Source organism: Chrysochloris asiatica, unplaced genomic scaffold (genome assembly GCF_000296735.1).
Source record: "Chrysochloris asiatica unplaced genomic scaffold, ChrAsi1.0 scaffold00161, whole genome shotgun sequence".
In the NCBI taxonomy this organism is placed as follows: Eukaryota; Metazoa; Chordata; class Mammalia; order Afrosoricida; family Chrysochloridae; genus Chrysochloris; species Chrysochloris asiatica.
In genome coordinates this window covers 7,753,192-7,765,040 of record NW_006408679.1, presented here as the reverse complement: position 1 = coordinate 7,765,040, position 11,849 = coordinate 7,753,192, and positions in this window count along the sequence as shown.

Here is an 11,849-nt window from a genome sequence, read left to right as displayed (position 1 = left end):
TTGAGTGATGATGCACGGAGGAGATTGTAATCATTGCAATGAAATGATGAATGTAAAACCAATGTTCTCCCAAGTAAACTATGACTCAGTTCACACAAAAGACTTAAAAAAACAAAAACAAAAACAGAACATAACTGACAGATCAGTGGAAGAGAATAGACCTCAGAAATCAGCCCACACACGTGGTCAGTTACACAGGTGCCAAGGTAACTTCATGGTGAAGGATTAGTCTTGTAAATTAATATATGATGCTGGGCTCCTAGACATCTTTAAAAAAGAAAGCAAAAGAACTTGGTATTTATCGCACACTACATATAAAATTATTAAAAATGATCATAGACCTAAATATAAAACCAAAAACTATAAAACCTTCTGAGTAAATCATGGAAAATCTTTGCGACCTCTGAGGGGAGGCAATTTTTTTTTTTTTTTTTTTTTAGGAGAAAACAGTACAATTCATAAGACACAAAAATTTGTTTTGGACTTCATTATAATTACAAATTTCTGCTCTTTAAATGATACCATTTGAATGAAAGCCAAAATGAAAAGGCAAACCTCAAAGTAGGAAAAAAAAATTTTTTTGTGACACTTATGTCTGACAAAGGGCTTGTATCTAGAATATTTAAAGAAATTATAACACAATAATGACAATTTAAAAGATGGGCAAAGGACTTTAACAGACACTACACTAAAGGAAGTATATAAAAGGCCGAGGGCATGAAAAGATGCTCATTATTAGGCTGAGATTGGCCATATTCCATAGATACCCGATGACCTTGGGAAGAGAGAGAGAAGAGGATGGGCTGGCTGGTTCGAAATTCAGGGAGACATGTGAACTCCTAAGCCCAAGGACACTGACCTGGCCACTCGGGGCTAAAGTTAAGAATGAAGAAGCCAGCTGGTGTAAAGAGCAGGAAGGTGTGTGAGAACTCCCAAAACTGCAGACAGTACCCATTTGACCTACTGTGTATGGCTTGCCAACCAGAATTCTACCTGAAGATAAAGAAGTCTGATAAAGGGAGCAAGCGTAAATTGCTACAACCTGATCAACTGGACCTTTGTTTATGGATGAAACTGTCCAACCAACTAGGGAAGGATTCTTCATGCATGTTTCCTCAGTACACTGGGTTGATGGGAATGGGCAACCTAGACTTTGGCTATCAAAATTGGGGAGCTATAAAGACACAAAGTGTCTGGCTTACAAGCTTTCATGAGGGTAGTTAGTGCCAGAACAAGGGGAGTAAGACAGAAGCCCTATTGACTAGTTTTCCTCTTGTCCAGGTAATGAGGGGGATAGGATTTTATGATTCAACTGCGAGTAATTTTTACCAGGTTTAATGGTGACTGTCACAACTATAAATGTAGAAGAGGTGTGACTAAAAAGGGGGCGCAGTTAATCTCATTTCAGGAATAGAGGACCCTAGGACCATCTAGAGGAGTGAGGGATCCTAACCAGAAAGTGGTGACAACAGAGATGGTGGCAGAGGCGATGGCATAGAGAGACAATAGCAGTGTGCCTGTGGGCAGAAGGGTGACTTGCAAAATGTGCCCTTTGGACATTTAAACAAATATATATTTTCAATGTGGTATGTGTACATCAAAAACAACAAAAAAGTAGCAGTTAAATACTGTTGGCTAAGGGTGCGTGGTGGGGATTGTAGTCATTACAATGATTTCCTGTATGTAACACTGAGGATCTTCCCTTTAAACCTTCATTCACTCACTACACAATAAAAGCTTTAAAAAAAAAAGAAAGAAAGACAAACGGTGCTCACTATCATTAGTAATCAGGGGATGTATTTGAGAACACATTGAGATACCACTTAGAACTACCAGAAAGGCTAAAGTTAAAAATACTGATACTACCCTGTATTGGAGAAAATGCAAACTAGAACTCACATACAGTGTTGCTGGGAGTGCAAAATGGCATAACCAATAGGAGAACAGTTTGGTAGCTTCTTCATAAAGTTAAAGGTGCACACATGTATCCTAACAACCCAGCAATTCCATACCTGTATGTTTAGAAAAAGGAAATTTAAAAATGCTGATGAAAAGTTGTATATACAAATGTTCATATCAGCTTTACTTATAATAGCCTCAAGCTTCAGACAATCCAGTGTCGTCAACAAAGGAATGGATAAACAAATTATTATATGAGAAAATGGGATTTTTCTTCACAGACTTTTTGAAGCCCCCTCATATATATTCATTCAATGGAATACTCCTGTGCAATAAAAATGAACAAAATAATGATACATGCAGCAGTATTGATACATCTCACATACAATATGTTGGATAACAGAGACTTGACACAAAGGAGTTTATATTACATTTTTTCCATTTATGAAGTTCTAGAATAGGTAAGAAGTAGCATATGATCAAGAGCAAAAGATACTGAAGGAAGAAATCCAAGATGCATTAAAGTCATTGGTAAAGAACAAGGCACCAGAAATAGATGTAATTAATACAAATTGAAATCTTTGAACAAACTGATGTGGCACTGGAGGCACTCACTCATCTATGCCAAGAAATTTGGAAGACAACTACCTGGCCAACAGACTGGAAGAGATCCATATTTGTGTCCATTCCAAAGAGAACCGACCTAATGGAATGTGGAAATCATTGGACAATATCATTGATATCCCATGTAAGTAAAGTTTTACTAAAGAAAATCTAAAAATGTTTGCAACCATGCATTGACAAAGAACTTCCTGAGGTTCAAGCTGGATTCAGAAGAGGACGTGGATCAAAGGACATAATTGCTGACGTCAGATGGATCTTGGCTGAAAGCAGAGAATAGCAGAAAGATATTTATCTGTGCTTTGTTGACTACGCAGAGACATTGGGTTGTGTGGATCACTGCGAAGTATGAGTATTCCAGAACACTTAATTGTATTCACAAGGAACGTATACATAGACAGTGAGACAGTTGTTCAAACAGAACAAGGGAACAGTGAATGGTTTAAAATTAGTCAAGGTGTGCTTCAGGGTTGTATTCTTTCACCATTTTTATCCAATCTGTATGCTGAGCAAATAATCCGAGAAACTGGATAGTATTAAGAAAGATGTAGCATCAGGATTGGAGGAAGACTCATTAACAATCTGCTATATGTAGATGATACAATCTTGCTTGCTGAAAGTAAAGTGGACTTAAAATACTTGCTGATGAAGATCAAAGACCACAGCCTTCAGTACGGGCTGCACCTCAATGTAAGGAAAACAAAAATCCTCACAACTGGACCAATAAACAACATCCATATAGAGAAGAGATTGAAACTGTCAAAGATTTCATTTTGCTTGGATCAACCATTAGCACTCATGGAAGCAGCAGTCAAGAAATCAAACAACATAATGCATTAGGCAAATCTGTACAAGACTTCTTTAAAGTGCTGAAGAGCAAAGATGTTAGTATGAAGACTTAGGTGTGCCTGACCCATGCTATGGTATTTTCATTAACCTCATATGCATGTGAAAGTTGGACAGTGAATAAGGAAGACCATAGAAGAATTGATGCATTTGAGTTATGCTGTTAAAGGAGAATATTGAAAGTACCATAGAATGCCAAAAGAACAAACGGTTGGAAGGAATACAGCCAGAATGTTCCTTGGAAACCATGATGGCTAGAGTTGGTCTCTCATAATTTGGACGTGTTTCCAGGAGGACCTAGTTCCTGGTAAAGAATATCATGTTTGGTAAATGGGAGGGTCAGAGAAAAAGAGGAAGACCCCCAACGAGATGGTTTGGCACAGTGGCGGAAGCGATGGGCTCAGGCGTAGCAATGATCGTGAGGTCGGCCCAGGACGGGGAAGTGTTTTGTTCTCTTGTACATAGGGTCACTATGAGTCAGTGCTGACTGGATGGCAACTAACAAGAATAGGCAACACGAATCTATAATGATAGTCATCAGGTTGCCTGGTTGACTGGCTCTACAAGGGGTAGAAAACTGTATAGCTTGATTGGAATAGTGATTACTCATAACTATTTGTCAAAGCTCATTGACAAGTAGCTTTGCCAACTCTCTTTTATTCAGTGTACTACTTAAAATCTATGTGTTTTATTGAACTGCACGGTCAGCAGTTCAAGCTCACCAGATGTTCCTCGGAAATCCTGTGAGTTGAAACAGACTCAACAGCACTTACCAAAAACAACAACAACAAAATTATACCTTGATAAAGTTGTCCCAAAGTAAGAACATAAACCATGTTAAAAACTAGTTTTAAGTATTGTTAGTATCTAGTTTTGTGTATTTTTAAAAAGCCATTTGTTATTTGAATATTTGGGGATTTTCAGATGCTGCATTAAACTCTGTAGGAGGTGATTCAGTGAGCGTGTCATGAGTAATTACATTTGGTACCTAACAGTACAGGGAAACATTTCTTAACATTGCTAGCTTTCACTTTCATATGAGTCTTTTATGCTTTGAAATACATACTAGTTTTATTATATTTACTTTTCTCTATTTTCAGCAGCTAACATACTTGATTTTTTTTTTAAGAGCAGAGTGAAAACATGAATATGTCCATTTTGCATTTACTTTGAAAATATTCTGTATTTTGTATAAGTCATGAGAATATTACTTTTTCCATCTAGTAAGAGTTCAGTATGCAACTCTTTATAGTAGAGCATTTTTCCTGTCATTCTTTTCATCTGCTGTGTGTTTTGATGTCTTGCAGATGAATTGCTGACATCTGATACCCCACTAGCCATATTCCTTAAGAAAACAAACGCAAAAAACTTTATTAAATCCTCTATTTTGTAAAATTCTGGTCACTTTCACAAGGATTATAGTTTGCATTATATGGGAGAAATTTAACTTCAGGGATATAAACATTGTTTTGAATAGAAAAAGTCTGTACTAGCTGATGTATTATAAAAGTTTACCAATAGCCAGTTGTCTTGTTCGGAAGTGATAGGGCAGTAACTTGAAATCTTCCCTGCTAAATGTTTACTGATTTTAATAATAACAAATATTTTAAAAATTAAATTATGCCTAATGGTTTAAAAGAATTACAATGTTTCATCTCGTGACCCACACAACAGTTTAAGGTGGGTAACAGGGAAGAAATTATTTCTACTGTTAATAATGTTTGAGGTTGCATTTCGGGTTTGGTTACATTACATTTCTTTAATTCCCTTACATTTTTTTGTATATCTGAACTCAGCTATTTTACTAGTTTACATAACCTAGTTGATGTAGATACTAAAGTGTCTAGTTGGTGTGCTAAGGTTTATCTGACCTTGAGTTAAGTTTAGTTTCTATGACATTTAATTTGTAATCTTCATGGAGAAAAGAATTAAATATATTTAGAAAATAAATTATAAATATCTTATTACGCAGTTCTTTTTGAAATAACCCTTTATATAAGTATAATTCTTTATTTCTGGGGTTGATTCTTAAAGACAAGTCCATGAGCAAACTAAGGTTCAGAGAAAATGTGCTGCATCAAAAATTTCAACCTGTTGATTATGTGAGGGAAAATATCAAGAAAACAGACATACAGAATCTAATGCGAAGAATATGTTTAAAAGAGTTTTAAAAGTTACTTGCTTTCAATATCTTCCCTAGAAAGACTTAAGAATATGTCTGCCTAAGTTAATGAGTTATCATGGGTATTTTCCAAATTGGTGAGAGCTCAATTTAAATAAATATAACTTTTGTGTGGGTCAAGTATTCAAAATAAAAGTCTCTGTTCTACTTGTGTTCCCATCACAAATGGTAGGAACTTAATTTTATATTGTTGACTTAAAGAAATGATTACTTAATGAGAGCAAGAGAAAATTTCACATTAAGTACTACATAGAGATTTCTGTTGCCTTAATGAAGTTTTAACACCTTCCGAAGGTTTCTTTCTTCAAGAATTTAAAAAATAAGTAAATTAGTAAGATTAACTAAAGTAAGTAAAATTTAGAAGTGTACTTTTTAAAATCCTGACGAGGCTCATGTGTTAGATAGTATACATTTCCTTATTAACATTAATCCTTAGAATCAAGATTGAATAGAGTACCATGTTTAGGCACTGGATTTAGACTGCCAATTCAAACACTTTCTCATTGTAAAGGACTTTTTTTTTAAATTATTTGAAGTTTTCATTGTGAATTATGTGATAGTTTACATGGGAGAACATTAACATTACATTCATCCTATCGTATTTTGTTTCATTGCAATGATTACAATTCCCTCCATGTATCATCAAACAACCAAAGGGTATACCCTGCAAACCTACCCTCCCGCTGCCAGAACACAGCCCCTCTCCCTCCCTGAGTCCAGAGTCCCCAGCAGCTCCCATCTCTCCATGTCCTTATTTCTACCTCCATCTCTGGTTTCACTGCTTCTCTGCATAGGGTCCTGCACTCTGCTCCTCTCCCTGATGGTCCCAGGGACCTCCACTCCCAGACTGCAAAATCAATCACTCCTCTCCTTTTGTTACAAAACGTCTACCTTTACATTTTCAACCCTCAAAGTCAGTCCTGATAGCAGTTATTCACTATTGAACAAAAGATTCTTATCCCCAACTCCTTTCATCAGCCCCACCCAAGCACCCTCTGGAACTAGGCTCCCTCCTGAAAGCTTGTAAGGCAGTCATTTCTTGCCTTTGTAGCCCTCCCCCCTCCCCCTTTTGGGTAGCCAATGTCTAAATTACCCATCTCTGTCAGCCCTGTGTACCAAGGGGATGGGAATGATCCTTGCTGTAAAGATTTGTTCCCTCTTTTGAGCTACTACATCCATAAACATGGATCAAGTTCATCAAATTTTAGCGGATTACTCCTTTTTTTTCCCTCTTCTTTTTTCTTCTAGTCAAATTCTGATCATCCAGCCATTGAAGCCAGGTCAAGTGGGTAGTATCTGCAAGTATGAGTGTTCTTGTGCATCTCCCCTCACTTTCATATCAGCTGGATGTTTCAATCTCTGCTCTAGTCCTCTGTGCCTATGTTACTGTCTCTGGGCCCTGGAGTCCCCAGGTCTTGCCACACTACTGGCCAGCCAGGTCTCAATCTGGGTTCACAAGAGTCTTATGAACATGATTGGACTTAGCTCACAACTTCTTTGCTGTTTCCCCCGCACTTTTCCTTATCGGTGACCAACATGGTCACTAGCCAGACCACATGCTTGCTTATGTATTCCCCTTGAGTCTTGGAAGGGGGTTGTCCTGAGGGGACCTGACCGTTTGCCTTGATGGCTCCCAGACATACAACTTGCTTGTTCTTGTAGTAGTCAATCAGACTGCTGTTACTGTTTTGATTTTTCCTTCCGATCTTTATTTCAAGAAATAGCTTCTATTTTTCTAGCCGCTCCAGGCTGGTCTCCTTGTCCTTTCAAGTGGAAATTCCCCACCTCAGAAGATTCTGGATGGGGTTCAGGATTCCACCTATGATTTTATGCAATGTAAAGCCTCCATAGGAAGCATCCTTCACTGGGCGAATTCTAGCTCCATTTTAGGAATTCCAATCAGTTATACGGTGAAGATGGACTCATTGTAAGGGACTTTTGCAGGCCTTAGTTTGTGCATTAGTAAAGTGATATTAGTTGTAGTACTTGCCTCTCCAGGTACTTTGTTACTGTTAGTTGCTTTTGAATCCTGACAACTCCATGTGTACCGAGCAGAACTACTTGATGGGGTTTCAAGACTATGTCCCTTTGGAAACATCTTTAGGCACCTCTAGGTAGATTTGCACTACCAGTCTTTCTGCTGGTAGTTCAGTGCTTACGCTGCTGCCATTTGGGAACTCCTTTTCAGATACTTTTGTTGTTGCTAGTGTTGTTGAGTGCTATTGAGTCGGTTCTGACTCAAAGCCACTCTGCATAGAGTTTCCAAGGAGTGGCTGTTGAGCTTGAACTGCTGAAAATTTGGCATCTCTGTGGAGTAGTAGCTCTACTCTGTCCTCTAGGGTCAGCATAATTTGAAATTGATTTGACAGCAGCGAGATCAGTAAATGAAATACAGAAAAACCAAAAGCCAGGAAAAGGTATGAAGTAGTCATCTGAAAGGAATTTGGTTTTGGCTTCACTGCACTCTCAGTGTGTTGATTTTCAGGGCTTCTGTTTTCTTTCTTCTGTTGGCACTCTTAATTGAATAGTAAATTAATCATAAAATAGAGAAGTAGTGACCCTCAACCAATTTGGAAGCTAGATGATACATACCTGGACAATCTGGGAGACTGAAACTTGGCTACCATTACGCTTTAAATGAAAACAACAATAACTAAAATTACCTAGAACATATTTCAAAAACAGAGTAATAACCTCTCTGAAAACTTAGAGATAGGAGATCAAGATGAATATAATGAATGAGCTCGGTAGGATCTCAATTAAATTAACTATTCCCACTGTTAACTGCGATCTCAGATATTATGTGAACAGAGTAATGGCTAGGAGCTGCAGTTCAGTGCTTTGTCTGGATATTTGAGAAGTAGGGCAAGATCAAGATGTAGGAGTCAGATTCTTTTTGTTTTTAAATTTTGTTTTACAGACACAGACACTAAATTTTTATTTCCATGCTCAATTCCGTATTCTATCATGGAAGATGTTATATTCCATCATTCAAAATAATGTTACCATTAGGTTCACCAGGATATCTTGCTGCTGTTTACAAAAGGCTCCTATTATTTTGTGTTGGCATAAATGAATGAGATTATTTAATGAGTTGTTATTGTTAAAGCGCCGTTGAGTCAATTCCGATCCATAGCAACCCTTTATAGGATTTCCAAGGAGCTTGAACCACCAACCTTGCAGTTCAGACGCATTAGCCCAGAGCACCACACCAGGACTCCTATTTAACAAGAGCAAGAGGAAATTTAAGTACTATATAGAGCTCTCTCTCTTTCTCTCTCTCTATATACATATATTGTTGTTAAGTGCTTTTGAGTTGGTTCTGACCTATAGCGACCCTGCATAGGATTTCTAAGGAGCGGCTGGTCATCTTGAAGTACCCATCTTGTGGTTCAAGCCAACATTACAGTCCAGCACATTAATCCACAGTGCCACACCATATATTGTTAAATGCCGTTGAGTCGGTTCCAACTCATAGCGGCCCTGTTTAGGGCTTGTGAGAGTTGTAAATCTTTGTGAGAACAGAAAGCCTCATCTTTTTCCTGAGGAGCAGCTGGTGGGCTTGAGCTGTTGACCATGTGGTTTGTAGTCCAGCATTTATCCTATGGAGCTACTACACTCCTGTATCTATCTACCTACTTACCTATCTTTCTATCTCTGATACAAAATATTTACTATTTAACATTTTTTACATAAACACTTGAGTAACATATTTACATTCATTACATTCATGTGCACCAGAGGTTTTTTTTTTTTTTTCTTATTTTTTAAATTGGAGAAATAATAACATATTTGTAAACCATTTGGAATTATCCACTGGAGGGGGAAATTATTGAAGATGAGAAAAATGAGGATTATTTGCCAATGTTCTTCTAGGTGAGAAGGATTGGAATCTAGTGTACAGGTAGGGAGGATGGACTTGGAAGTGAGGACAGTTTATGTCTGGACACAGGAGAGATAGTAGCATGTCTGTGTTCAGATGGCTGGTCGCTGAGTAACTATGGTTCCTTGTCTGTGCTCAGTGAAATAGAAACCAGGTCATTAGCTGAAGATGGGGAAGTACTGGTCAGAGGTTGGGGGAGCCAGGAAAAAGAGAAAATTTAACAGCTACCAGAAGCAAAAGACAGTTTCTTATCAAGAATGAAAGGTAAGACGGACAGCAGACTGCTAATAAATGCCAGAAGGCTGTGAAACAGTACCTTCAAAGTGCTGAGGGAAATGGGTCAAGAGTGAGAGTGAGAAAAAGACAGTTTGCAGGACTACCGAGGCTAAGGGTGTAGACTAATCAGACTTTAGCTACAAGAGCTACAACAGCATATACTTCTACTTAAAGGAAAATTGAACCCAGATGGAGAGTGAGGGCTGTAAGAATCCATATGAGTAAAGGAAAGGGTAGAGATTTTGGTAAATACAAATAAGTATTATTGTAAAAAATGAAGATTAAGATTAAGAGTTATATATTTAAATATATACATAATTGTAATAGTGTGAAGAATTTGGAACATAGGTTATAATAGAGCTAATTGCTTAAGTTGTTGCCCACCCTCACCCACCTTCCTCATAAGTGAGAAAACAAAAAAGAACACTGTACGTGGGTTAAAGAATTCCTATCGTTTAATCTTTTTTTGTGGCCACTGTTCAGAAACTGTAGATGTAGCGTGACCTTCGTGTATGCTGTGTGAAATTAGAAGGTATCAGGGATCTTTGCCATTGCCTTCCAAGTACAGTAACGCCTTGATTTATCAGCTACTGAAGAATTACCAGGCTCTGAGATGTTTGCTGAGAGGCTGGAAGAGCTCTAGTCAGGTGTGTTCTAAGACTTGTGTTTGGGCAGCCCCGCAAAAGGAAACAGTAGGGTCAATAAACATTAAATTTGTACTTAAATATATTTTTATTTTCCTTATAGGCTTCAGTGTTCGTGTGTCAACAGTAGTCAAATCAAATACAACTTTGCATTTAATTTGTATACTGCTACTGTTCAGATCACCCTAGTGGGAAAGAAATCTGCTTATTCATTTCCCTAATCAAGTAGGATGAAGCTATGGGTCTTGGACAAAAACTGAAACATATTCTTATGCCCTTTGTGTAAAGATTTAAGACACCTTTAGAAATCCCATGATAATTAAGTTTTTGAGTATCTGCTAATGTGAGGTTTTAAATCTATTTTCTGTTTCCTAAACTGAAAAGTAGTCTCCGGGTTGAGTGTGCATTACTTGGTAGATAGAGCCTTTACTCTAACTAGTGATCATTCACTCTGCAGTCTGTTACATCAGCAGAAGCCATTACTGTGCCATTGCCTTGAAGTGTATCGTGGTGTGGCGCTGTAGGATAAGCACTTGACCGCAAGGTTGGCATTTCAAACTCACCAGCCACTCCTTGGAAACCCGTACAGGGGCACTATGGCTTGGAACCAACATGACGGCACTTAACAATAACAATACCAAAGATGGGAGCATGGTGGCTCCATACACGATAAGCACTGGACTTCCAACTACAAGATATGTGGTTTTAGCCGTCAGCCATTCTATGAAAGGCTTTCTGCTCAAAAAGTCTATACAGGGCCACTATGAGTTGGAACTGACTGTATCTGTATAACACTTAACAACAATGCCATAGATGTTATTTATATATTAACATATTTGTAGCCCTTTTCAGTCCAATTTTGCACATTAGCATTTTTTATATTAAAGAAAGGCTAAACATAAATTTATAAAATCTTTTTTCTTAATGTAATACATTATATTAAATTTCAGAAAGATAATTAATCTTTAGATTATTCAGGGAGTATGGTTTTAACAAATTAACTTCTGGTCATTCCATTATAATGAAATAGGTTTTTTAAAAAATTGTATTTTGCTGTGTTGATAGAAAAACATAAAATCTACTTATGCTGCCAGTAATATTTGCTGGTAAATGCAGATTAGATAATTTATTTTATTGAGTTTATTGAATTTTTAGATGAAGATTTTATTAGTAGTGCATCTAAAACAGAAAAGGAATTAAGCAGCCACCATAAAAAAATTCTTTTAGGAATAAGTTAGTGCATAAAAACACACAGTAAGACTGCATTTTACATATCAAATGTCGTGTTGGGCTAACATTTTATATTGTTGTTGTTGTTAAGTGCCTTCAAGTCGATCCCGACCCATAGCAGCCCTCTATAGGGTTTCCAAGGAGCAGCAGGTGAGCTTGAACCACTGACCTTGCAACTCAAGTGACTGCAGTCTGACGCATTAGCAGGACTCCTATATATTAGGAAGAGTTCAATAATTTAAGAACAGTTTCTTCCCTTACATGCTCA